Here is a 25,751-nt window from a genome sequence, read left to right as displayed (position 1 = left end):
CGCAGACTGTGAGCTCGAGCCCCGTGTCAGGCTCTGTGCTGACAGCTCAGAACCTGGAGCCTGCTTCGGATTCTGTGTCTCCCTCTCTCTTTCTGCCCCTCCCCCGCTCATGCTCTGTCTCTCTCTCTCTCTGTCAAAAAGAAATAAACATTAAAAACAAATCTTTAAATAATTACCAATCCCCATCCCTCCTTCTGATTAAAGAAAGGACAAAGGCAGATCAGTAAAGTGTAATTCCATTCCCCACACCTCTTCCATCCCATTGATAATGACAAGTCCAAGCATCTTTCCTGGCCTCCTGGGGAGATGAGCTGTGACACATCTTGGGGAATTCTGAAGTCTGTAAAGCTAGCTTTCCATTCAATACCATATTTGAAATATTCTGGATAAAGTAACTTTCAACATCTTGAACTATAAGTCCGGACCCTCACCTTTTCTCTCTTTGATGGGAGTTTCTCAGCCCAAATTCGTGGTACTCAGGACTACCATGAGAGATGGTTTTGACTTAGTAATAAGATAATTTCTTTCCTTTGGACACCGTCTCAATGCAAATTTATGCTTAAGATTCTAACTAACCCTCCTTCTAAGGTAGTTTACAGAAACAGATTGATCCTATGCTTCTAGTCTTATGTTAATATCTCCCAATATAAATGTTCCATCTTCACAATTTTCACTCAGTAAACCCCTATTTATAAATTAAGTTATCCTAGCACTCTTGAACTGATGGAATGGTCCCCAAGGGTCGTGGGTAAAAATTGGGAAGGCTCCATTTTATTGATACCTGTCCCCTCAAACCGTTTTGTTCCACATCATCTTTATCTGCCCCAAAGTGCCTTGTGTGGAGTCTAACAGGTGCTTGAAATTTGTTAAAATTTCAAGAGTATATCCCTGGCTGGAGACAGCCCCTTAAACTGTTCTCATAAATTATCAGTAATGCCTTAGCAGGAGTTCCCTGGTGGACATCTGAAAGCAAAAACGGACACAGGTTGGGACCACAGGGCATCTACTGCCCTCTACTCTGCCAGATCCCAGCCCCCCTCCCCGGGAAAGAACCATCAGGAGCCACCTAGGCAAGGAGTGTTTTGTGCTGGAGAACCTCCTCTGGCCTTGAACCCAGAAAGGGTTTCCTACCTCGAAAGGTTGTTGGGAAAATCAGAAGATGCAAAGTGGATGTAAAGTGCTTGGTTAGCATTTGGATTGTTGTGATTATTACTAAAAATTTTAGCAGTCAAAATTTCTTAGAGGTCAAGTTTTAGATTTCTCTTCAATCACTATGCTGTACATTTTTTTTTGAACTTTTTTGTAATGGAAAATTTTAAACATTGTAAAAGAAGAAGGAAGAGTATAATGAAGCCTCATATACATAACACCAAGTCTCAACAATTATCCACTCATGGGCCAGTCTTATTTTAAGTTATATCCCCACTCACGAACCTGCTCCCCAACTGGGTTATTTTGAAGCATAGCTCAGACATCCTATCACTTCATCCACACATATCTCAGCATCTCTTTACACATTTTAGTCAGTATTTATTTCTAAGAATTTAACATAACCATGATCCCATTATCACACATTAGAAAATGGGCAATGATTTCTTTTGGGTTTCTTTTTAATGTTTATTTACTTATTTTTGAGAGCACTTGCCCCAATTTCTTTATTTAGCCAGTGTTCACATGTCCATATTTGCCTTATAATTTTTTTTACAGTTGGTTTGTTTAAATGACATCCAAATGAGGTAAACACTTTGAATTGGGTTGATATGTCTCTTAGATTTCTTTTATTCCACAAGCTCCCTCTCTCTCCTTGTCTTGTCCTTGGCCATGCATGTGTTACAGAAGCCAAGTTGTGTGTCTTGTTGGATTTTTGCATTCTGGGTATTGCTAGTTGCCTCTTTGCAGCATTTTTTAACACATGCCTCTCTCCCCTGTGCTTTCTGTAAACTGGTAGCTACACCTAGGGGCTTAATCAGCTTCAGACTTGGTTTTTGGCAAGAATACCTCATGGATAGTGCTAAGTACTTCTTTTGTGGTTTTTGTCTTGTTTTGTTTAAGGGCACAATTCACTGACTTTTAATATATCCAGACGTTATGCATCCATTACCATAATGTAAAACATTTTCATTATTCCAAAAAGAAACCTCACACCTCTTAACCATCACCCCAAGTTCCCCATTTCCCGCCACCCCCACCTCAGCCCCAGGAAACACCAATTTACTTTCTGTCTCTATAGATTTGCCTGTTCATTTGATTTCAGTGGAGTCACACAGTTTTTGGTCCTTTGTGGCTGGCTTCTTTCACTTAGCATTATGTTTCCAAGTGCATCTGTTAGAGCAGGTTTCAGTACCTCATTCCTTTTTACGATTGATAACATTCCCTTGTATAGACTATTGTGTGGATATACCACATTTTGTTTACCTACTCATCAGTTGATGGACATCTGGAGTTTTTTTGCCTTTTAGTATTATAAATAATCCTGCTGTGAACAGTCATGTACAGGTTTTTTGTGGGAACGTGTTTTCATATGGTTATACAACTAGGAGTGGAATTACTCGATCATATGGTAACTTTATTAACTGTTTGAAGAACTGCCAACTGTTTTCCAAAGTGATTACACTATTTTACATCCTTACCAATGGTTTATGAGAGTTCCAATTTCTCCACATCTTCACCAACACTTGTTTTATTATCTTCCTTTTCTATTATAGCCATCTTAATGGGTATGAAGTGGTATCCATTGTGGTTTTGGTTTGCATTTCCTTGATGGCTAAGCATCTGTTCATGTGTTTATTGGATATGCATTCTTTAGAGGACTGTCTATTTGTATCCTTTGCTATATTTTTAATGGGTCATTTACCTTATAACTGAGTTTAAGAATGCTGTACCTATGGGGGCACCTGGGTGGCTGAGTTAGTTAAGTGTCCGATTTCAGCTCAGGTCATGATCTCACGATTTGTGAGGTAGAGCCCCACAACAGACTCTGCACTGACAATCCTGAGACTGCTTGGAATTCTCTCTCTCCCTCTCTCTCTGCCATCTGTCTCAAAATAAATAAATAACCCTGCCCCCCAAAAAAATAATTCTGTATCTATGTACATATATGCTAGGTGCATGTCCCTTATCAAATATATGACTTACAAAAATGTTCTCCTGTTCTCTGGTTGCCTTTTCATGTTCTTGGTGGTATCCTTTGAGGCACAAAAGTTTTAATTAGATGGTAGCCACTCTATCTATTCTTTCCTTTGTTGCTTGTACTTTTGGTGTCATATCTTAGAATCCATTGCTTAATCCAGGTCCACAAGATTTACCCCTATGTTTTCATCTAAGAATTTTATAGTTTTACATTTGGGTATGATACATTTGGAGTTAATTTTTGTATGTGTTGTGAGGTAGGGGTCCAAATTCATTCTTTTACATGTAAAAAGAATGTCTCTCATTTTGCATTAAAGTTTATTTAGATTCAGGTGTTGTCAGCCTTCTCCACCCATTATAAGGTTCCCCATCAGCCTTTCATCTAATGGTTTGAGGTGCCATTCATGAACATTCATTTGGGGTTGCAAATGGTGACATTCCAAATCTATCATTCCTCCTAAATTTTTTTAAGCTACAATTCTTCTACAAGATTGACGACTACTTTCTAAGAGCTAATATGTGCAAGATGTTATACTGTGAGTTGTACCTAAATTATTCCACAGTGATTTCCAAACCTATATATCATAGGTGCTCAGCATATACTGAGGAAGCCAAAGTTCATGCCTCAACCACTATATCCCCTCTATCTCTGTCTCTCTTTGTTTCTCTCTCTCTGTCTTTCTTGTTTGTTTGTTCCTGGGCGTTTCCCTAGCTCAAAGACAGGACTCACTTCTCACCACCTTCTGGCTTGGAGTGTTTACCATCCCTAAACTGCTCCCCTTTTTCCACTGACCGCTGCCAGCGGAGCTAATCTCCCGCTGCCTGCCTGTGCCAGTCTTCTTGTTTACATCCTTATCACTGCCCTCAGGCCAGCCTCAGCATCCTGGCCTCCTCAGCCACATGGTCACCCTTCTGCCCCTCCTGATATCTGGATCCCACCCCTGGGCTAAGGCCAGGAGAAAAGGACTAGGCTTCTCCAGCCTGAAGAAGAAAGGGCTTCAGGACTCATGTGGGAATGAGTGTTGATTTTGTTTTTCCAAACTTAGGTTTATGTACTGGTTTTAAACTCCTGGGGTCCAGAAGAGGAACAGAACATAAATCAGAACATGAAGGACTTCACGAGTTCCAAGGAAAAACTTTTCCTACCACACAGATTGTGAGAAAGTAAATAGTGAAAATGCTGAAGGAGCTTATGGAACCTAATACTGCTGGGTTTTGGTTTGGTTTTTATTTGTCCCTACAGAGGAAGGAAGCTTAGTACAAATAAGAAGGCTCTGAGTCAGGCAAAGCTGCATGCCACAGCTTTGCCATCTAATACCGAAGTAACCACGAACTGAGTACCTTACCCCACTGATCCTAGGTGTCCTCATCTGCAAAAGGGGTAGGTCCTTCCATGCAGGGTTACTGCTACTACCTATAGCCATTGCTACTACCTACTTTCCTCCAAGCAGAGTTTTTAGAATATATCATCATTTGTGTGACTGAGCAGAACCCCTGACTTAAAGCAGGCAACGAGCCAAACATCTTCAAGAACGTAGGTGTCCTTTTCCACTTGACTTTCCTAAAGTACATTTGCAACTACTAGCAGATACGGGGGGATGAGAGAGGTTCTTGTCTCATTTTATACAAAAGAAAACTGGCAGAGAAAGGTATTTCTATGACAGATTCAAGGTCTTCCAAAAAAAGCAATTACAATTTAAGACAGAATTAGGAGTCCTTACGACATATCATTTAATGTCTCATCCTTGAGTCATATAGTCCCAGGTTGCAGTAGCCATTATTAGCACAAGGCAGGTGCCATCATCATCTGACATGCCATTATGTCACCAGGGAGGCCAAAGAGAATCTGATCTGAGTACTCCCACCCATTAGCTGCACGGCCTCTCCAGATCCTAGTTTTCTTGTTATTGAGATGGAATGATACAACTCATCTGATAGAGAATTATGTTGCTTAATTAGTTAACAGTGCATTCTAAAGCTAGGTAACACAGTGAAAACCTGTTCCTGTTATTAGTTAATGACAGTCATTGCTGCAGTCCCTCCTTGCGCTCAGGCACACCATCACATAAGAGACCTGCTTTCTCTCTGGCTACTGCAAAGTTTTCTCAGCCCCATCAGGTATCAGGTAGAGTTCTTTGAGGCAAAGAGCTTTTTTAACAATGTTTCTCAGCACAGGCAGTATAGTGAGAAATCATGGGATTGGGGAGCCCCCAAATCTGGGATGAAACTCTCACTCTGCTTCTTACTGAGCAGTATAATTTGGGGCAAGTTATATAATCTCTCTGGGCCTCCATTTTTCCATCTGTGAAATGGAGCTGATGGTAATTTTTTTTTTTAACCTCATAAGATTGCTATGAGGATAAAACAAGGCAATACATGTACATGAGATAATGGCTCGGGTTTGGCAGTGGTAAATAGCTCAACAAATGTTCACTCTGCTATTAATGTTAGGTCAAGTCAGGAAGCTATCACCATCCCCCATCCCGAGGCCTTGCTGAGAATAACATTCATGAGCCACATACTTCAGAAGGATGATCTGCCTCACAGTGCAGACACTTCCAAAAGCCCCTATGCTCCCTTGATAAGCAGTGACAATTTCGAAGTGGGGAAGGGCATGACTTTTGGCTTCTATCTAGGGGACTCCTGGGGCAGTTTTCCTTGCTAGGCTCAGACCCTCAGCTGTAATCCCAAGGGGGAACCCACGGGAAGGAAGCCAAGAATGACTCCAGGAAGAATGGCTTGGGATGAGAGACCAGGTGAAGATTGAGGCAGGGCCACCTGTCCACCATTTTCTGCATATACCTTTCAGCTTTCTGTGTGGGCCCCGTCCTCCCCTGTGTGGTTGCCCAAGCTCCTCACACCCATCAGTGAAGCAGCCAACAAAGAAATTTCTGGGTGCCCCCCATGCACTAGGCACGCGTGAGGCAGTGGACAAGACAGACGTGGTCCCTGTACTTATGAGCCTGCAGGCTCACAGGGAAGAGCAATAGGAAACAAAGTATTGTACGTACATGATTCCAAGACTGTGAATGTGTGAAATGCTGTGAGCTAAGGATGAGGAACGAAAGGAGTTTGTTAGAGAGCGCCCACTTCATCTGGGAGGTGGGAGAAACCCGCCTGACAAAAGGATCTCCAGGTAGAGACTGAAGGATGACAGAAGGCAGCTAGGTTTAAAGAACAAAAAACAAACAAAAACAGGTGAAGCGGGGCACCTGGCTGGCTCTGTCAGTAGAGCATGTGACTCTTGATCTTGGGATTATGAGTTCGAGCCCCACAATGGGCACGAAACTCACTAAAACAAACAAGCAGAAACACAGGTGAAGCAAGGCCTCACGAGTACCTCCCCTTAGCTCCGGCAGTCCAGTTGCCTTTATCCTGAAGTCTTGCCGGCAAATGCCAACACTCCCGGTCCACCTGCCACACCTGCACTTGGATCCCAACCCCGCCCAAGCTCCCTCAGGTCCTCTGGGGAGAAGCTTCTCTGGTTTCTGGTGACCAAAGCAGGTTCACTAATTAACCTTGCTGCTCAGCTTGCTTCCTTGATTCAGCATGTCTCCAATGAGAAGTTGAACTTTACATCATCACTTTCCTAATTAATCCCAGCAGGTGAGCCACTCAGGAGACCTGCCCCTGCCCAGGTGAAAGACAGAGCGGCCAAGCTTGTACCTCAGGAATTTTAGCATAGACTCTTCAGCTCTGGGAGCCAGAAGCAGGGGTAATTGATATCCAAGGCCACTGGGGCTTCAACACATGTGCATGCACACCCCCTTGCTCGCTCTCCCCCTCCCCTTCCCAAAATCAGAAAACTAAAAGGGCAAGAAAAAGAGAGCTGTACAGGGCAACAGTCAGGAGACAAGGAGGACAGTATACAGGAACACATGGGGCAGTGTTATCCTTTAATGGCACAATGACCTTGGCCGTGTGGCTCGACACTGCAAAGCCTCGGTTTCTTCATCTTAAACTGGTAAAACTACTAGCATCTTTCACATAGACCTATTAGAGAATTGAGTGAGATACTCACATACGAGATTTCTCAGCCTCTGCAATGTTGATACTTTGGGCCACATAATTCTGCATGGCGGGAGTGACCTGTGCTTGGTCAGGTGTTTAGCAGCAGCCCTGGTCTCCACCCACTAGATGCCAATAGCACCCACCACTCAGTTGTGGCAATAAAAAAATGTCTCCAGACATTGTCAAATATTCCCCAGGGTCAAAACCAGCCACAGTTGGGAACCACTGACGTAATGGACATAGGGCAGGGCCTGGCATATAGTAAATGCAGAACGGATGGCAGCTAACATCAGGCTTGTGCAAGGGAAATGCCCTTTCTGGGTAGCCACATCAGACCCTTCTTTCCAAACACAAGCCAAGATTATAAAGGCCTTGGAGAAAGCTGGAACTTTCCAAAGGTGGGATGGGTAGATTTGCCAGTGCTGTCATTGAAATGTGCAGAGATTAATGTGTCCCTGGCTGGAGAAGTTGGAGGGAGCTATATATTGAGTAGGTTGTTGGAACAAGCCCACTTTCCACTCTGCTCAAGGAGCTAATTTTACATCATGGGTAGCAGGTACCAGACCCAGTGCCAGGGTCTTACGTACATCTTGGCGTCCGAGTATTATGAATAGATGTTATTATTTCCATTTTAGATGGAAGAACAAAGACTCAGAGAGGCTAAGTAACTAACTCACAGTTACTCAGAAGTTACATTTTAGGATTGGGTCAGAACCTGGGCCTGACTGTCCTCCAAGCCCATGCTCTTTCCCCACTCAAGCGGCTAGAGTGGGGCTTCTCACATTCTGACTTAACTTAGGAGCAGTTCTGGGACAGGAACCAGGCTTACTAGGAAGAATGATGGGATTGAGTAGCAGTGTCTGTTATGGGCCCAGGAAGAGGAAATGGAGGTACATGTGCCATGAGTTTGCCATCCATGTACAGGCCCATAATCCATAATTCAGTGATTCTATACCTTCCTCTTTGGCGTTATCTGGGGACTACACTGAGCTAAGGGCGCATCCCTGGGTTTATTCAGCAAAAAAGCTACTTTGCTATATATACTTTCTCAAGGCATAAGCTGAAAAACAGGTCTTTTTCACAGGTGAGGATTTCTACAGAAGGCACAAAAGGGCCATGTTCTTAGATAATTTCCATGCAAAAGCAAGTTAGGAGCTCCTATCACAACCTTTTGTTAATGCTTCATGAATTTTGTTTTTGATGAGGAACAGTGTTTTCAAAAAAGAAAAGAAAAAGGAAACTTCCAAGGAAATGGTCCATTTTCTTTCAGAGAAAAAAGTGTTTATTATATTTCAAAGCATAAGCTTTGGGGCATATAATATCCATCCTTCATCCTCTCTTCCCACTCCAAAACAATCAAGCCCTGGTGGAAAATTGCACAACTAGATACATAATAAAACCTGCTTACATATGCAGAGACTATTGCAAACACCATTCTGTCTGCAGACACTTGGGCTAGGGAAGGTGTGCTTTCTCACAGCCGCGTCTGGGGCCACCCTGAGGACACAGAGGGCAGAGTCAGAAATGTGAATAAATCATCCCCACTCGCTGGGCTCAGCTCAGTCTACCTAACTGAGCTCTTAGGCCTTTCTCTGCCACCTCAGCCTTGACCTGAGCTGACACAGATTACAGAAGTCTCACCTCCCTTGTGGTCCCGTTCATAAGCATAGTGTAACTGCCACATGCCAGGCATTCAAGATTTACTGAGTCCCTATTATGTGCCAAGTTCTAGGCAAGCAGTAGGAGACAAACCCTAAACATGTGAACCAGCATGCACTGGGTCATGGAGAGAGTTCATTATTTCAGTCATTCTCCTGGGTCACTTTCAAGTGGGCCGGCCATTAATGAGGTTGGAGAATACCTATCCCATTATTTTCAAAGCCACGTTCCCTATGCCTGGAATCAAGGGCTCGCTAGGCTCTCATCTCTCTACATAAGCAGAGAAGGTGGCCACCAGGAGAAGGACTACCCATCCCAAACTGTTTGCACCAGTGGCACCTGAAAATTATCCTTGTACATTCATTTCTTTAAGCTAACAGGAGATCGGCAAACTACAGCCCATAGGCCAAGTGCAGTCCATAGCCTGGTTTTGTATGGCCCACCATCTAAGAACGTTTTACTTTTTTTTTTTTTTAAGATTTTATTTTTTAAGTCATCTCTACACACAACATGGGGCTCGGACGCACAGCCCCAAGATCAAGAGTCGCACACTCCACCGACTGAGCCAGCCAGGTGCCCTGGTATTTACAGTTTTATATAGGGGGAAATGAAAAGAAGAATAATTCTCCATGACATGCAAAAATTGTATGTAATTCCATTTTCCATGTCCAAAAATGAACTTTCGTTGGCCCACAGCCATGTTCATTCTTTATGACTTGTCTGTGGCTGCTTTGGTACTACAGTGGCAACACTGAGTAGTTGTGACAGAGACCCACACAGCTGAAAGTATTTAGTATCTGACCCTCTACAGAGAGAGCATACCGACCCCTGGGCTGAAACATTGCCCCCTCTTTCCTCCTCTAAAATGCAAATACCCACTGGTCTAGCAACTTTTGAAGCCCTTAATGCCTTTGTGATACCACGTGTATCTGGTCATTTCTGGCATTGCAGGGAAGAAGAATCACCTGAGAGGGCACCACCCAAACCCCCACAATAAGTGGTCTTTGCCTCCAGATGCACATCTGTCATTTCACACCTCATTTTGGCATTTATCTAAATGCTGCTTTATTGCCAAGAACTCCGTAAGGACAGCATAAGTGGTGCCTCCTGGCCCCTCCGGGGTTAAGCCCAGTTGAGCTTGACACGAGAGATGTTTAGTAAATGTCAGGAGAATGTTTGAGTGAGGAAGAGAGCAAAACCCAGTGAATGTATATGTACCAATGTATGTGAGTCCATAAACATAAACAGGAAACTCAATACATGTGTGAATTAACGAATGATTAAGTGACTAAGGGACTGGATGAAAGAAGACAGAAATGAGTGTATGAGTGAGGGGATTCTCGTAAAAGTGAGAAGTTGAACAAAGAAATAGGTATGTAAGTGAATGTAGGAAGGAGAGATCTGTGGGACAGATGGGTGAGCAAGTGAGCGCAGGCTACTGGGTCTCTACAGATGTCACATAACAAGGACGCGGGGTGTCACTGCCAAGTTCTGCTGTCACTCTGCCTGGCTTGTTCATACCCTGCCAGCCATGGGGTTTTGAACTTAATCAATGCTCTCCCTTGCTGAGGGTGTGCCCATACTTTACAGCTTCAGTGTCTGGGGCTTTTGTCAGAAGGACAAAAACACCCGCACCCATGGGCTGGAAGTCAGACAGCCCTGCCTTTGAGACTACAGTCTCCCTCCCATATGTGGAAAAAATAAGCCTTTAGCTGATGCATCCTCAGGCCCCTCTCTGCCATGTGCTGCAGGGTGAACAGGACCTACCCCAAAAGCTGAGTGCCCCACAAAGGCACACTTTCCAGGTACAAGGGATGGGCAACATGTTGATTTTGGGTGAAGTTCATGGCCAAGGTCATCCTAACAAGGTGGGAAAATGTGGATTCAAAAACACCCTATCTAAAGCAGGTCCCTACAGTTAACTCTGTGGCCTCTAGAGTGCGTACTTTGTCTGTTTTCTTGCTTTTTGTTTTGTGTGTTTTTGTTGTGTTGCCTGCTCCCTCGCTACCATGTAAGCTCCATGAGGACAGAGACAGGTACATGGAAATCTCAATAAATATTTGGGGAAGGTGAGTGAAAAATTGTCTGGAAAACAAGTAAACCAACCCCTTGAACCAGCTACCCAAACATGACTCCCTCTCCCAGTGATGGGCCTGACCTAACTCTACCACCAACTGGTACGTGTGACCTTCAGCACTCCATTTGCCCTCTCTGAGGCTCAGGGGACCAAATGAGATTATCTTCAGGGTCACTTTCAGCTCCCACATACTAGGGTTCTAAAGCCAAGGGAGGGGCCTTTGGATTTTTTAAGATTCACATGGTTAGTACGAACCTGAGTGCCCTGGCCTCAGCACTTAAGAAAAAAAAGTTTGCTTATTAAAGGGACAGCCAGCCTGTGATGGGGTAAAGTGACCCTGGGTGTGGTGACATCTCTGTTTTGGCCAGTGGCCATCTGAGCATCATGTGTGACTATCCAAAGGTAGTCAGTCCTCTCTCTAAGGCTTTGCCTAGCCTCTGCACAGGGCCAAAGCCCACCCTGAGATCCTGCTGCCCATGCCTCTAGAAAGCTGTAAAAGGATGCCATAAAACCTCCATGGCTGATTTACAACAACATGGATGGAACTAGAGGGTATTATGCTAAGCAAAGTAAGTCAGCCAGAGAAAGACAGATATATGATTTCACTCATACATGGAATTTGAGAAACTCAACAGATGAACATAGGGGAAGGGAAGGAAAAATAAGATAAAAACAGAAAGAGACACACCATAAGAAACTCTTAAATATAGAGAACAAACTGAAGGTTGCTGGAAGGCAGGGTCTATGGGAAGATGGGTTAAATGGATGATGGGCATTAAGGAGGGCACTTTTTGGGATGAGCACTGGGTGTCATATGTAAGTGATGAATCAATGGGTTCTACTCCTGAAGCCAGACTACACTGCATGTTAACTAACATGAATATAAATAAAAAAGAAAGAAAGAAGAAAAGAGAAAAGAAAAGAAATGAAAAGAAAAAAGAAAAGGAAAAGAAAAGAAAAGAAAAGAAAAGAAAAGAAAAGACAAGACAAGACAAGACAAGACAAGACAAGACAAGACACCATGGCTGGGAAATCTCTTCTCAGACATTTTTGTAGAGTTTCCAGAAACCGTACACACTCTTCCTGACTCAGCCCAGCAAATGAGGTACAGGGAGCTAAAGAGGGCTCATCTGGGGGTTTCAGCCCTCAATGTCTCCTGAACCCTGAGAACCCTCCTGCCCTCGCAGTCAGAGCCACTTGGTCCAACCTCCAAAGTACACACACTGCTTTGCATACTGAAGGGACCCCTAAGAGGTCTGGCTCTCAACTCAGGATTTTTAGGTTTGACTCCCAGCTCAGCCTACTTTGCTGGCTCTATGGCCTTGGGAAAATTACTTGAGTATGTTTTACACTTTGAGGTTGTGTGATTTCCAAAATCTGTTTGGGTGTTCCCACTTTATCTCAGTGAGATTATATACCTCTTAAGGGCAGCAACTATGCCTTCTTTTCGACCTTGACCTCATGCTCACCTTGCCTCATCTTGGGATCAGAACACTCAGGATGCTTCTTGAGTGGAGGGCATCAGACATTCACAAATCGCTGCTCTCCAAATGTTGATGGAGGTCTGTGAGTCAAACTCAACAATGGCACACAGCCTTCTTTTGAGACAAATGACATCCACATTTTGTGGAAAACCGTTGTGGGGAGAAGAGGCTGAGTTAGGAAACATCTAGGGAAGGTAAAGAACAAGGAGTAAAACTTCTCCCAAAAAATACACCTTGATTGTTTGATGTTAGCAAATTCTTACCACCAGCAGAAGAGAGAATTAGGAGAAGGGATAGGTCTCCTCACATCTGCCCCAGAGGGTTTAGACACTGACCTTCTTTATTGAGTGCTGAGGTACTGTTTGAAAGACTGGGGATACAAATACTTCTAGTGTTGCTCTAAAGACGAAGACAGGACAGGACAAAATTAGGGATCCCGTTCTGAATCCAAGTCCGTGTCTTCATCCCTTTTTACCATGTATCATGACACCTGGAAAGGTTTTACTCTCTCTTTATTTCCTGTCAGATGCAGTGCCCTGGAAGGTGAGATGCATCAATTATACAAACAGTCTGGGGCCCTGGGCTTGTGTGGTTCACTCAGGAAGGGAGAAGACAGCAGAGTGCTCACCCAAAGGGTAGTCAGCCTCTTCAGTACCACAGGCTGGGCCCCCTGGGGAGGAGTAGTGGTCTGCAGTGGCAGCCAATCAAAGCTTTTTAAATCTAATTTGATACATGAGAGGACCAGCTTCTCCTGATGACAGCAGAATCACAAAGACAACAAGCACACTATCCAGAGGGGGCTTTAAAGCACTGGCTTGGAAAATGTCACATGTCCTTTTCACTCATTGTAGATCCCTGAGCTTGTCTTTAGAAAGGACTTTGTAGCCACATTCTATCAATCCCATGAGAAGGAAAAATTGTCACATGACCAACCACATCAGAGGCCTTAGCTTCTGTATGGGGTGCTTTCCCAAGTGTCACCTATGATAGCGAGGCAGAAGAAAGGCAGACTTGCCAACAAAAGGGTATCAGCCTAAGAGAGCTCCAGATTCTGTAGTCTCTAAGATCATAAATCCTTCATTTATTGAAGGGACTTACTTACTCAAAGGGAGCAAGGACAACTGCTTTGATAATGTGGTGGGCCAGTGAGCAATTCTCTTTTTTCTCTTTTTAAAAATGTCCATGGTGGGGTGACTGGGTGGCTCAGTCAGTTAAGCGTCTGACTTTGACTCAGGTCATAATCTCGTGGTTCGTGGGTTCAAGCCCCGCATAGAGCTCTGTGCTGACAGCTCAGAGCCTGGAGCCTGCTTAGGATTCTGTGTCTCCCTCTCTCTCTGCCCTCCCTCACTCACACAATGTCTCTCTGTCTCTCAAAAATAAACATTAAAAAAAATTTTTTTAAATAAAAATGTCCATTGTGGTTGTGGTGATATCCATTGAGAAAGTTTAAAAAATATTAAGAGACAGCAAACACATGGCAAGAAGTTAACTTTCTGAAGATACCAAGTGAATTTGACATTGTCAAATGATTTCCAACCTTCCTCAATTCTTTGGAAGGGATTTTTAAAATTAATTCTTAGTCCTACTTCAGTTGGCCTGTCTAACTATCTCCCCCAAAGTCCCGTAAAAATTGACAAGTCCTTGGAGGAAAACCTAGCAAACTTAGCCTAAACCAGATGAAGGAATTTAGGCATGGGCAGGTTCGAAGGCTTGCCCAGGGTTCCTCAGCAAAAGAGTAACAAAGTGGGAGCCAGACCCAGGGAAGTCTGAATGCAGCACCCCAGTTCCTTACAATTATGCTATATTGTCTCCTGGCTGATTTTGGTCCACTACTGTCCCTATCCAGCTCTCCCTGTGGGTCCATTTTCCTTAGCCCAGGAAAGAATTGTCAGCCCCACTCTCTCCATTGTGAAAAGCTACTTTCTAAAGACTATGTGCAGCCTATCAGAAGTGAGTAGAGTATTTCTAAATTTCTAAATATTCAGAGACTGCTCTTCTTTGGGATGCTCTTATCTGGCAAATGTGAGGGCAGGACCTTGGTGTAGGACAGATAGAAGATTTCTTGCACAGTCTGCACTCTCCTGGTAAGCACGGCACTCGGTACTTAGTAGCTACGTAACAAGCATCTTCTGCAAATAAATGCCATGAAAGGACCCACACCAAATTTAAGAGGAACTTTGCTTCTTTAAATTTTTATGACCTTTAATGAAGCCCAATGAGAAGATTTAATTATAATTATTGCTATGCAGTTCCTTCTCAAGTGGACTGTTATGACTAGGAGGGCAAGGGTCATAATTAAGGTTTGGATATACTCTAGCATTTGAACAAGCCCTAATAGTATGTACCCCTTCAGACTCTGCTTTGGTACTAAAACCTACCAGCAGGCTTCTAAGCTCAGGAAAGCATGACGTAGAAAAATGGAAAGGGGAGTGGTGGGGCCAGGATCACTGTGCCCAACCAAAAGACCCAGCTTAAAGAAGAAGATTTTGGGGGGTACCTGGGTGGCTCAGTCAGTTAAGTGTCTGACTCTTGGTTTTGGTTCAGTTCATGATCTCATGGTTCATGGATTCAAGCCCTGCGTTGGGCTCCATGTTGACAGTGCAGAGCCTGCTTGGGATTTGTTTTTCTGCCTGTCTCTCTGTCCCTCCCCTGCTCACACACTCTCTCTCAAAAATAGATAAACTTAAACAAACAAAGAAAAAGAGTATTTTGTCTTTGTGGTTTAAGTGTGGGTCGCATTTTCATCTTTGTCCCAAGAAGCCAGTGCAGGGGCGCCTGGGTGGCTCAGTGGGTTGATCATCTGGCTTCGGCTCAGACCATGATCTCACAGTTTGTGGGTTCAAGCCCTGCATCAGGCTCTGTGCTGACAGCTCAGAGCCTGGAGCCTGCGTCGGATTCTGTGTCTCCCTCCCTCTCTGCCCCTCCCCTGCTCACTCTCTCTGTCTCAAAAATAAATAAACATGAAGAAGAAGAAGAAGAAGAAGAAGAAGAAGAAGAAGAAGAAGAGGAGGAGGAGGAGGAGGAGGAGGAAGAGGAGGAGGAGGAGGAGGAGGAGGAGGAAGAAGAAGAAGAAGAAGAAGAAGAAGAAGAAGAAGAGGAGGAGGAGGAGGAGGAGGAGGAGGAGGAGGAGGAGGAGGAGGAGGAGGAGGAAGGAGAAGCTGCCGATGCAGAGCACAGCTACATAGAGGTGCCAGACCTTACCTTTCTTTGGAAGCCTTAGGATGCTTGCGATTAGCCCAATCCAGTGTCAGGAAAGAGACTCTTAAATTCCTGTCCCACACACACAGTCACCTGTCACCTAGTCTTCCTCAAAGGGAATCTGCACTATCGTGACTGGCCCTTGTGTCCTAGAGAATGAATATTCCTTCTTACATCCAGTCCCAGTAAGAAAGTCCTATCACTGCCCTCCTCTGACAAATCGGTCTTGTCTGCTTCCCATCACATCATAGTTACAATGGCAACTGTCTATTGGGTACTTCTACCAGCCGGACGTTGTGCAAAGTACTTTGCATGCATGTTCTGAATGAATGGTCACAAGAATGCTATGAGGTAGCTATGACTACTGCCCCTTTCATAGATGAGGATACTATGGCTCAGAGGAATTAAGTCTGAGCTTCACGCAGCCAGTATGTTACAGTGCCAGAATTCAAACTCACTTCAGACAGCCCAATAGTTCATTCTCTTAGCCATGGCTGCATAGTGTCTCGTGGAGTTACAGAAATCCCTCTAATCAGTGACTGTCTCATAGGGTTTTTCTTGACTAAAAGAGCAGGATTCCGTAGACTCTAGACTTGAACTGGCATTATGGGGATCCATGGTGGCTGGGATTTCCAAGCTTCTATGCAGATATTCCAAGCACCACCGTTTTTCCCCAACAGAAGTCTTCCAGGGGAATAAGTTAATCAGGAACTTATCTTCAGCAAACAGGATTTATGAAAAACATTTGACATCTGGTAAACAGCCATCAGCAGCCCTTTGGGATAGTATTATAACCCATAAAAAGTTTAAAATCTTCCCACAAAGAAACCCCAGATTCTGACAGGTTTACAGGTGAGCTCTTTGACTCTTTACAAACTCTCCCAAAGAATGGAAGAAGACATTCCCCAACTCATTTCATGAGGCTAAAGTAGCCTTAATATCAAAACCAGAAAACAATGTAAGAAAGGAAAATTTGAATTCTACCTCACTCTTAAACATAGATGCAAAACCCTCAAGTGTATATTAGCAAACCAAACCTGGAAGGTATGAAAATAATATACATCATGATTAATGTAGATTTTTCCCAAGATTGAAAGGTTGGTTTAACTTTCCAAAATTAATCGATATAATTTATCACATTAACAGATGGAAAAAACCATGTGATCTTTTCTATAGCTATAGAAAAAAAAATGTTTGAAAAAATTCTATATCCATTCATTATATAGATATATATATATTTTAACCTTAGCAAAACTCAAATAAAAACGAACTTCCTTAACATGATAAATGGTATTTATAAAAATACACGGCAAACATCGTATTTAATATTGCAGTGTTAAAGGCATTCCCCTTTAGATTCCGAAAAAGAACATAATGAATGCCTATTGTGTTTTTGCTCAACACTGTCCCTTCTGGCGTACTTGGCCAATATAGTAAAAGCAAGAAAAAGAAGTAAATGGTTAAGTGTTTGAAAAGAAGAAATGTAGCTGTCACTAGTTATGAATGATATCATCTATAGAGAGAACACAGAAGAATCTGGAAAAATATATTAGGAATAAATACGAGTTTAGCAAGGTTACTAGATACAAATCAATACAATAAAGTTAATTACATTTCTGTACTCTAAAAAGAAAACACACAGAAAAATGTTTTCTTAAAAAGATACCATTTAAAACAGCAACCAAATTTTTTAAATCTCTAGGAATAAATCTAACAAGAGACCTGCAAGCCCTTTGTGGGAAAAATTTGTGGAACATTACTGAAAGACATTAAAGAAGACCTAAAATAAATGAAGAATTGTGCCATGTTCTTGAGTAAGAAGACTCAGTAATCTTAAGGATGTTGGTTCTGCTCAGATTTATCTATAAATTCAAGTCCCAGTGAGTTGTTTGTTTGGAACTTAAAGGGTAATTCTAAAATTCAAATGGAAGGAAAGACAATAGCCAAGATGTTTCTAAAGAAGAAGATGGAATTTGGTTGTGGTAAGGACCTACCCTATCAACTACCAAATTTTATTTCAAAGCTGTACTAATTAAGATGGCATGGATTTAGCATAGAGATTCTATTAAACCAATGGAAAATACTGGAGAGCCCAGAAATAGACATACACGGAGACTTGATTTATGGCAGAGCAGGCTTTGCAGATCAGAAGGGAAGGATGAACTATGGCATTGGGCTAATTGGGTATCCATGTGGAAAAAGATGAAATTGGATTCCTCCCTTGTCAAAAATCAATTCCAGGTGGATTAAAGACTTAAATTTGAAAGGCAAAACTATAAAACTTTTAGAAGACTATAGAGAAGTACATCTTTATGACCTTGGGACAAAAAAAATCATATTCAAGATTTTTAAAAGTATAAACCATAAAGGAATATATTGTAAATTTGACTATATTAAAAATAAGAACTTCAGTTTATCAAAAGACACCACAGAGTAAAAATACAAGCTACAAAGGATTCATGTCCAAAATATTAGAACTCTATAACTTAATAAGAAAATAATAAATAACCCAAAAGAGGGCAAAAAATAGACAAAGGATATGAACAAGAATTTCATACAAGACACAAGAATGGCCCATAAATGTTTGAAAAGAAACTCAAGCTCCTTAGTACTCAGAGAAATTAATTTGAAACCACAGTGAGATATTTCACACCCATCATAGACAGGTATTAAAAAGCTGGGCACTGCCACATGTTGGCAAGATTATGGGGTAACAGAAATTGCCATTTGCTGCAGGTGGAAGTGTAAATTGTTACAGCCACACCGGGAAACAATTTGTTATTACCTAATAAAACTTAGCAGGCTCACACCCTATGGCCCATCAATTCTACTTGTCGGTATATATCGTGGAGAAACTCTTGCACAGGGGCCCAGGGGACATATACAAGACTGTTCATAGCAACATCGTTCATAACAGCCCCAAACTGAAAATCACCCAAATGACACATAAATGATAGAATGGTTAAAAGGTGGCATATGCATACAATGAAATACATGACAGCGGTGAAAATCAACCACAAAAACTTAGGATTGAGCCAAAGGTGCAACTCGCAGAAGAATACGCTCAATGTGAATGCATTCATACTGTGTTCTAAAACAGGCAAATCTAAACAACATGTTGCTTAGGGATGTATGCCAAGGTGGTAAAATTACAGAGAAAAGCACTGGGATGATGAGCACCAATTTCAACCCTGTGGTTACAGGGGCCAGAGGGAGGGGATCTGATTATGGAGGAATATGCAGAAGGCAGTATTCAATTTCTATTTTTATTCTGGTTCTTACGTTGGGCGGTATGTATACAGGTGTTAGTTTTATTCTTCTCCTTTCAATGATACATAAAATTATATGCACTTATTTGTGTGCATAATGTAATTTAAATTTTCCATAACAAAGGGAAATAACAGAGATGGGGGAGGGGAGGCACACAAAAATCAGGGGCAGCAGAAAGTGTGACCTGCTCAGAGAACAGAGAAAAGACTCTAAGGCTGAAGGAGGTGAAAAAGTAAGTGGCAGAGTGTAGGAAGGTGAGGCTGGAGAGAAAAGCAGGAGCCAGATCACAGGGGATATTCTAAGCTTTGATGACTACCTCGAAGATGTAAAATTAGTGGTCTTCACAGGTACTTTGCTGACCTATGTTCTTAAGATTTTTTTTTTTTTGAGGTAGATCTAAAGGGACTGCTGCCAACTCACAAATGAGCTCTCTTTCTCAGATGGTGTTTTCACTCACAGGACAGATATGTAGCACTAGGTGGCCACTCTTTACTCATTGGGCTGGGTTGCCTCTGAGATAGGTTAAGACGGGAAGGAAGGGGAGAGCGGTCTGGCAGAAGGAGCCCTAACTCTGTTGGGGCCTTGGTTCTGCCAGAGAAGGAAGAAAAAAAACAAACAACCATTATTCTACCTGCTGTCAGATCTATTCCACATTACATGGGGCCTTGGGCATGGATGGAAGTCATCATGAATAGAAGAGATCTATGAGCATAAAAACAGAACACTGAATTTGACTGGGTGGCTTTTTTCTAGGATATACAAATCTGCCTCATACATATGACCCCATTAGCCATGTTGAGATCTAGAAATGTTAACCTTGGTGTCCTACAGAACACCCTCTGAGCATGGGGTTCTTCCTGGCTACCCATTTGCTGGCCACCTCCACAAAATCATGGAATCTTTTTATCTCAGTTTCCTCATTGGGAAAAATGGGGATAATGACAATGAGAATGTTATGTAAGTTAGCATTGGAATCATAGGGTGTGAGAGTGAAATACCTCTTGGAGATCAAGGCAAGCCTCTCCTGGCAGTGCCCAGAGCACCTTGAACTTCCCCTACCCCAGCACACGTCATGCTTATATACTTATGGATTTCACTGTCTTCCCTGGTATACATGGTGAATTGCACATGAGGAAGGAGCCCCATGTGTCTCATTCACTGCATTAACCCCAGTGCTAGAACCATATAAGGTCCACACAAGGCAAGTGCTGAATGTGACTCTTAAGACTCCTTTAATCTGTAGAGGGGAATGGGTTTTTAACTTTATGAAGCTTGATGTCCAACTTTGGATTATCCATGGTGGTGGGTACAAAAACTATCATATAATACCTAATTTTCTGTCTTGAAAATGCAGCCCTTCTCCTAACCCTGAGTGAACCCTCTGTAGGTTCGAGGCCCTTGTTAGCTCCTGGGAATACTGAGATACAGAAACACAACAGGCTCCAGAGTAGTTTACACTGGAGGAAGACAGTCACCCTGTGCCCACTAAGTTACTGAAAGGCATGAACCCGGGAGGAAATAGCTGAGTGCCACCATATGAGTTGGAGAGAGACAGCAAACTTGCATTTCGGAGAGCTGGGGACACTGTCCTCCAGAAGAATAGGGTTGCTTCTTCCTATCCCCCATCACATTCTCGGGTCCCACTTTCAGGCCAGATGTTGCAGAGCTGTTGCATAAAAGGAGATGGATGTTCCATCCTCACCCTGTGCAGTAGCTAATCTCTTTCCAGATGGAAATAAGTAATATTTATTGAGCTCTTACAGTATGCTAAATAACTTACATTGATTACTTCACTTAGTCCTCCTAACAACTCCGACAGAAATACCATTATTGCCCTCATTTTATAGATGAGGAAGTGGAGGGGCGCCTGGGTGACTCAGTCGGTTAAGCGTCTGACTTTGGCTCAGGTCATGATCTTGCGGTTTGTTGAGTTCGAGCCCTGAGTTGGGCTCTGGAGCCTGCTTCAGGTTCTGTGTCTCCCTCTGTCTCTGCCCCTCCCCCACTTGTGCTCTGTCTCTGTCTCTCAAAAATGAATAAATGTAAAAAAAAAATTTATAGATGAGTAAGTGGAGGACCCTCCGAAGAGAGTCACTTGCCCAAATCACAAACCCTAGTAAATGCTAGAACCACATGGCTGAATACTAAGCTAGACTTCCCCTCCAGATTCTGAGATAGTGCCACATCCCGCACTCCCTGTATGGCTGATGGTGAAGGTGCAGGGCCAACAGAACATTGCCACAACTCTGCAGGCTGCAGGCCTGTTTCCTCCCCCATTTAATACCCCAGAACCCGAAAACGCCCAGAAGCCACACAGCTGTGGATTCTTCTGCTACTGATAAAGACTTCTTTTAAATGAGTCATTTCCTTCAAAAAAGAGGAAAAACTGTTTTCACATTGTAGAAATATCCACCCCCACCCTCAAATACACATCCTGTCTGACGCTGCTCAAGCCCCCAAACACTATGCCAGGAAGCACCAGTTGCTGGAGGGCCTTGCATCTGGCCTTAGGTTCCTTGTTGATATAGGGACCTGAGATCACAACTGACCGCAGGGAACCACCTGCCAGAGGCCTGTTCACTTAGTCTGGTGGAACATACATGCCTCCTCAGAAGTTGGCCATCCACCTGGTTGTCCCCCATTTTTCCAGTGGGGCCTTCATTTCTGTCTTGTTCTGTCTGTCCTCCTTCCCTACCAGGCTCTCTCTTCTCTGCCCTTAGTTATGTTGCTCTTTCCCTTATCACCTCTTTTATTCTTCCTTCATTCTTGTTCATTTTCATTTGCACCTTATTTATTGAGCTTGTGTCTGATACATAGGTTTCCATTCTTCATTTCTCTCCTATTCAGGTGGCCCTCTGCTATGAGGGTTGCTTGCTAGCTGCCCAGTAATAAGCTGAACCATCCCTGTGCCCTCCTCTGACCAATCCCAGAGCTTGGGCTGGGTCAAGCTCAGGCTCCTTGGATTTTCCTGCCAACTAGATAATATATTCCTATTTTTTATCAGCTTTATTGAGCATAGTCACATCCAATAAAGTTCAGCAATTTTAAGTACACAGTTCAGTGACTTTTGGCAAATGCATAAATGCATATGATGACTACCAAAATCAAGACATAGAACACTTCCATCACCCCAGAAAGTTTTTTGCCATCAGTCATTCCTCTCCCCTCACCCCTGGCCATTGGCAGTCCTCCATCTGTTTTCTGTCACTAGTTTGGGTATTTTTAAGAATGTCCTACAAATAGCAAAGTAGAATATGTAGTCTTATGTGTCCTGCCTCTTTTACTTAGGATGATGTTAAGATTTATCCATGCCATTGCATGCATTGCTGAGGAATATTACCCTGTGGTTTTACCGCAATTTGTTTATTCATTCACCAGTTGACTGGCATTTGGGTTGTTTCCAGTTCAGGGCTAAAATGAAGAAAGCCGCTAAGAACATTCATGTCAAGTCTTTGTACAGACGTATGTTTTCACTTTACTTTGATAACTGCTTGTGAGTAGGGTTGCTGAGTAGTGCATAAGTGTATATTTAACTTTATAACAAACAGCCAACTTGTTTTCCAAAGCAGTGGCGCCATTTTACCTTCCCACCAGCAGCATGTAAGAGTCACAGTTGCTCCACATTCTCACCAACAGTTGGTATGGTCAGTCGTTTTCATTTTAGCCATTTTCTTTTTTTTTAATTTTTTTTTAACGTTTATTTATTTTTGAGACAGAGAGAGACAGAGCATGAACAGGGGAGGGGCAGAGAGAGAGGGAGACACAGAATCCGAAACAGGCTCCAGGCTCTGAGCTGTCAGCACAGAGCCCGACGCGGGGCTCGAACTCACGGACCGCGAGATCATGACCTGAGCCGAAGTCGGCCGCTTAACTGACCGAGCCACCCAGGCGCCCCTTAGCCATTTTCCTAGATGTGTAGTGGTATCTCATGGTAGTTGTAACTCGCATTTTCCTGATAATCACTGGTGTTGAGCATCTTTTCATGTGCTTCTTGGCCACTCAATCTCCTTTTGTGGTATCTTTTACCCATTTTTTTATTGGATTGTCGTTTTCTCTGTGGGTTTTAAGAGTTTTCTGATATTTTTTCATCTGCCTTTTCTTCTTTCTTCCTCATTCTATCCCTCTGGCTCTGTTTTTTTCTCCCACTGTGTCCCAGTCCCAGTTTCTGACACCTCCCCCACCCCCAGAGCCGTCCACTATCTCCCCTTCTCTCCTCCCTCCTTCTTGGCCTCTTTCCTCCTTGTTCATGGATGTTCTCCCTTCACCTCCAAGACATCTCAAAACCTGAGAATCTGGCCTCACTTCCTCTTCCATATTAGAAAGAACCCCCTAAACACAAGCCCACTGATTTCAGTCCTGGCTAGGTTCAGTGTTCCAAACAGGAGGAAGGACTCCCTGCCCCCAACCCTCCAAATGAAGACCTAGAGAAGTAAAAAGACATAGCCTAGTGTAATGGAGGGATGGCTTTGCATTCTGACATCTTTCTCTTCCCTAAATGATTAATAGTGTTTATAGATAGAAGGGCTTATTCTACTCAAGCCTAACACTGGAAAGCCATGGGTGTTAAGTGCATCCTGCTTAATCAGTGGTCCAACAGTCTCCACAAACATAAGATTAATTGTTCTCATAACAAGGCTCTCCCTTGGCACAAGTCCCAAGCCCAGCAGGGATTTGTTTTGTCGAGTCACAGGGAAGGAATAGCCCAGCCCAAAGCTGGCAAACTTTTCTTCTCTCTTCAAGAGAACTGGTGTGACAATATTTGATTGCAAAGCACAAAGCACTTTACACAGTGATAGAGAACACAGGATGGGTGACTGTAGAATTTTTTTTAAGAGCTTGCTGAGATATGCCTCACAGGCCTTGCAGTTCACTCATTTTAAGGTGTACAGTTCAGGGGCACCTGGCTGGCTTAGTCAGAAGAGTGTGCAACTCTTGGTCTCGGGGTCATGAGTTTGAGCTCCACATTGGGTGTGGAGATTACTTTAAAAAGTGTATAATTCTGTGGGGTTTTTTTTATATTTTTATTTATTTTTGAGAGAGAGAGAGAGACAGTGCGCGAGTCGGGGAGGGGCAGAGAGAAAGGGAGACACAAGATCCGAGGCAGGCTCCAGGCTCCGAACTGTCAGCACAGAGCCCAATGCGGGGCCCGAACCCGGGAACCTCAAGATCATGACCTGAGCCAAAGTCGGACACCCAACTGACTGAGCCACCCAGGCGCCCCCGTGTTTTTTTAAATATAGTCACAGGTATGTGCAACCATTACCACAACTTTATATCATTTCCTCACCTCCAAAAGAAATCCTGTACTCTGTGACCAGCACTCCAAAACCCTTTTCATCCCCAACCCCTAATCTACTTTCTATCTTTACAGATTTGTCTATTCTGGACATTTCACATAACTGGAATTATATAACACTGTCTTTTGTACCTGGCTCCTTTCATTTGGTGTAATGTTTTCCAGGTTTATGCATGTTCTAGCACGTCTCAATACTTCATTCCTGTTATGGCCGAATAACATGCTACTATACAGATACACCACGTTTTGTTTGTCCATTCGTCAGTCAATGGACGTTGGGGTTATTTCCACCCTTTGGCTATTATGAATAATGCTGCTCTAAACATTTGTGTACTAGTTTTCACGTAGACGTATGTTTTCATTTCTCCTGGGTATGAACTAGGAGTAGACTTACTGCATCATATGCTACTTCTGGTTAATCATTCAAGGAACCAGCAGACTATTTTCCAAAGGAGCTGCACCCTATTACCTTCCCACCAGCAACTGCATCAAAGTTTCAGTTTTCTACACTCTCATCAACACTTGTTATCTGTTTGGAATGGTTTTTTGATCCTGCAACCATAGCTTCAAAACGTCAAACATACATGCACAGCACACATATAGACAATCATCACCAGAGAACACACACAAAACTACCAAGTCATGCATACCGGCATATACCAGCACATACCTCTAGAGTTCACATATGTATACATAGAACCCCGCATAGACATTTACAATCACAAGCTCATGTACAGTCACAGTGCACATGCCTGTCAGTGCATAGACTCACATGTAGGAATATAATCAGATGTACAGTAGACCAGTGCTGTCACACATGTGCATACGATTGTCATGGGTTGTGAACAAGCATGCACACAGAACCAGAGACACGTGCACTCAATAACGCATTCACTCTTGCCTGAACACACATATACAAATGACAGTTGTGCCCACAAAAGCAGAGTCCTAAAAAAGCCACACATATATAGTTATCATCACTTACGGGGGTGGTAACTGAACATAAATTGAGTGTATTTACTCTGGATGACAAGGAGATGATTGAGATTACCTTAGTCCTTGGTGTACTGGGTAGGAAGATGTTTTCATTCATTTATTTGTTCTTTAAGCTACAAGTATGTATTGGGCACATAGAAAACACAGTGATGAACAAGACATAGTCCCAGCCCTCATGGAACTTATAGTCTAGTGGTGGGGCAGTCAACTGTGGTGTGTGTCAAGAAGGAAATAAATAAGGTAATATGATAAATAGGCAAGGTGCCAGGATAGTAGTTTCCAAGTATTTTTAGCAGTGTTGCTCGCTCTTTCATCCTGGCGAAGTGAACACTATTCAGATTCACCTTCCATAAGTCACTGGATAAACTGGTGTGTGTGTGTGTGTGTGTGTGTGTGTGTGTGTGTGTGTGTGTATTAATACTAGCATTATTAAGAGTGTGGGCTCAGGACCTAGACTACCCTGGTTTAAAATTTGGTTTCTTTCAAATTGGGTGATCCGCAAATTCTCATCCGCAATTAGGGATGCCCATAGTACCTTTAGTAAGGATTAAATTAGCTGATACTTGTAAAGCACTTAAAAGTGCCTAGCCAGTGTCAAGTTCTCATTAGTAGCCATGATATCATTTTCTGAGTG

At 43.0% G+C, this 25,751-nt stretch overlaps 1 protein-coding gene across 5 annotated transcripts in view; it reads left to right on the top strand.

Annotated features, from left to right (window-relative positions):
- Positions 1 to 25,751, top strand: part of SH3RF2 (SH3 domain containing ring finger 2) — a 129,379-nt gene that overhangs the window by 72,490 nt on the left and 31,138 nt on the right. The window lies entirely within an intron of this gene.

The sequence above is a fragment of the Panthera onca genome, chromosome A1 (assembly GCF_046562875.1).
Source record: "Panthera onca isolate mPanOnc1 chromosome A1, mPanOnc1 haplotype 2, whole genome shotgun sequence".
NCBI classification, from domain to species: domain Eukaryota; kingdom Metazoa; phylum Chordata; class Mammalia; order Carnivora; family Felidae; genus Panthera; species Panthera onca.
Note: the sequence above shows the minus strand (reverse complement) of the source record. Positions and strands in the feature narration are given on the sequence as shown.